This window comes from Vespa mandarinia, chromosome 2 (genome assembly GCF_050613455.1).
Source record: "Vespa mandarinia isolate Hongniang chromosome 2, ASM5061345v1, whole genome shotgun sequence".
NCBI lineage: Eukaryota > Metazoa > Arthropoda > Insecta > Hymenoptera > Vespidae > Vespa > Vespa mandarinia.
Genome location: NC_140811.1, coordinates 14,444,478 through 14,447,527, shown reverse-complemented (window position 1 = coordinate 14,447,527; position 3,050 = coordinate 14,444,478).

Below are 3,050 nucleotides of genomic sequence, written 5' to 3'. Positions count from 1 at the left end.
TACAAATTTATCGAATGTTAATCGTTCCCGAATGAGGGACATTTATATTCATTTTTAAAGTCTGAGAAATCGTATTCGAATATAAAAATTTCTGTTTCTTCGTAGTGATTTTTCCTTGTCATCATGGTATTCATCGTGTTTCCATCGACAAATTATTATACGCATAGATTTGAGGTTAAACAAGGAATTGATTTAAAAGTAAGAATAATTATTCAATAGAATCATTAAGATTCTTTCATATTCTCTAGCATTAGATTGGCGTTCGGGTGGTTTCTCGCATTCTCTGTGGTATTATGGAAGCAAAGGTGTCGTTTCAACGAGTCAAAGTTCATTTCTTCTCGGCACCATACGCGCTTCTTCCTTCTCTTTTCTCTTTTCTCTTCTTTTCTCTTCTTTTCTTTTCTTTTTTTTTCTTTCCTTCTCGCGTACTTCATCTCTCTCCGTCTCTTTCTCGCATTCCCTTGCAAAGGGTCGACCGTTCCTGAGGTCGTCGACTTGCACGGTTCATCCTGGGGTCCTTCACGACGAGCAATCAACGTCATATCTTTCAGCGAGTACGAGCCGCAAGAAGACGTTCCTACGACTTGGTACGTCCACCGCTGACATCCGGAAGCGTACGTCATCGTGATCGATTCTCGATATCCAATCGAAGCAACTCCCGAAGAGCCGTCTAAGCGCCTAACGTCGAACGTAAAATCGTTAAGATACGCGAAATGAAAACGTGATTACGATAAGTGTCCCTTATCTCGATTATTCATATGATTATATTGGAATTTTACAATCACGTTCCCTCGATAGCCCTGCATTTACGATAATCCTCCGCAATACTCGTAAGACTCGTCTCGTAAGACGAAACTTTTCTCTACGTTCGAGCTTTCGTAATAAGTTTTTCCCCCAACGTCGATTGTTCTCAAGTATTCTCCTCATATTCTCGGCAACTCGGTAACGAGCGGCACGTAACTGTGCGGTTCGTCAGGACCAAGCTGGAAGAATACCGCAAAAGTACAAGGAGCCAGCGAGTTATAGAGTGATGATGAAGGTGTCATGGACAAAGTGAATACTTACGTATTCATCTTTGTGTCATCTTGTTCGTCGTAAAAAAAAGAAAAAGAAAAAAAAAAGATAATCGGAAGAATTAAAAATTATTGAACTGATCATTCTTTGATTCGTCGCAATAACAATGAAACGTATCTATTATTCATCAGATTATTTTTCATTTTATTCGAACATTATTTTTCTATCGAGGAGTAGTTCGAAGATTTTATGATTTAGGGATAATAATATAGAAACGTACAAATATGTATTTATATAGAGATAATATATATATATAGAGAGAAGATATATAGAGATAATATATATATATATATATATATATATATATATATATATATATAGTTATATTTATTTGTTTATTTATTTTTTTTTTATATTAAGCAAATCGATGCTCTTTAAAAACAATTTAAGTTCGTCGATAAAATCAAGGTAAAAGAGTGAACATCCAGTCATGCATTAAATAAATCTTACAACTCTCTGGTTAATACTGGTAATTCGTCGAAGAGAATCGGACTTACTTCGTTTCGCATTACACTAGCGACCAACCGGCAGTCACAGTGGCTTCTTTTCCCGTTTTCGTCGTAAGGAACTCAAGGTACTCACGTTGGCCTAAGGAAGGGTGTACTTTCGAGAAATGAAATCTCTCGACACCACACCGACATTCTAAAAATGGTCAAAGGAATCCTGATTCGTCGTCCCTGTTTCCCCTCGGGGGAGGTTTTCTTGGTTTCTCCTCGTTCCATCTACGAGTAGTCCGAGCTGCAAGCTCAGCAACGAGCTGCGACCGGTCGAGTTCCTGGTATCAAAGTCCAACTACACCAAGCGTAATACCTTCCTTCACGTCCTTCGGTTCCTTCGCCGTCTTCTCTAATTGATGAAGATGTAGTACACGCTTTTTTTCATAATTTCTCCCAGGAAACTCGACAGTAGGAAGCCACGTGTTGTCTACCTTCTCTCGATCAGGAAAGAGAAAAAAATGAGAAAAAGAAGGAGAAAGAGAGAGAGAGAGAGAGAGAGAGATTTTTGCGTTATCATCTCGATGAGTCCCTTCCTTACCTTCGCGAACCGTAATTACGAAACATCAGCGCGATACCATGGTGGTGAGGGCACGTCGTCGTGCGATCGTCGAGCTCGAAACGATGTAAACTCGTGAGACGGCTTCCGAGCTTCTCTCTCTCTTTCTCTCTCTCTCTCTCTCTCTCTTCCTCTCTTTCTTCCTCTCCCTCTTATGTTCGCGGTTGAGAGCGCGCAAGTACATAAGGTAGGTAGCCCACCAGCTGGTGGTGTATCCAACTATGAAAGAGAGAGAGAGAGAGAGAGAGAGAGAGAGAGAGAGAGAGAGAGAGATAGGGAAAAAGAGAGAAAGAGAGAGAGAGTGAAAGAGAGCTACCTCAGTTACTACTGTCTGAGACTACCAGGATAGAGCAGAGAAGTTAGATGACGACAACGAGGAGGAGGACGCTTGGAACTCGCTTTCCACCGATATAAATTCGTACCTCTCCTTGTCTCTTTGTCCTCCGATCTCGTCCAGGCGATCGACCGTTCGCTATATGGATCGCTTACGTTTTCATTCTGTATTTGATAAACGGCGACATAAATCTCGTCGGGCTGTGTTCGTTAGGACGGATCCTCTTATCCGCCGTAGGTTGTCCTCTTCATCATCATTCTTGGTACAAGGAGAAAGAGGGAGGATCTGGGGTGGTAGAATGAGGAGGAGGAGGTGGAGGTGGAGGTGGAGGTGGAGGTGGAGGTGGAGGAGAAGGTGGAAGAGGTGGACGTGAAGGAGAAGGAGGAGGAAGTGCTGGTGGAGGCGATCGTATATGAGTCCTGTAAGTCTTGGAGTGGCGGATAGCAGAGCGATCGCGTGGGCGTTACACGCTCTCTCGTTATGGAGAGCCTCGCATGGTATTCTCATGTAGATCGGAGCCCCTGTCCACACCTCGATTCTTTCTCTCTCTCTCTCTCTCTCTCTTTCTATGTCCCTCTTTCTTTAGAAA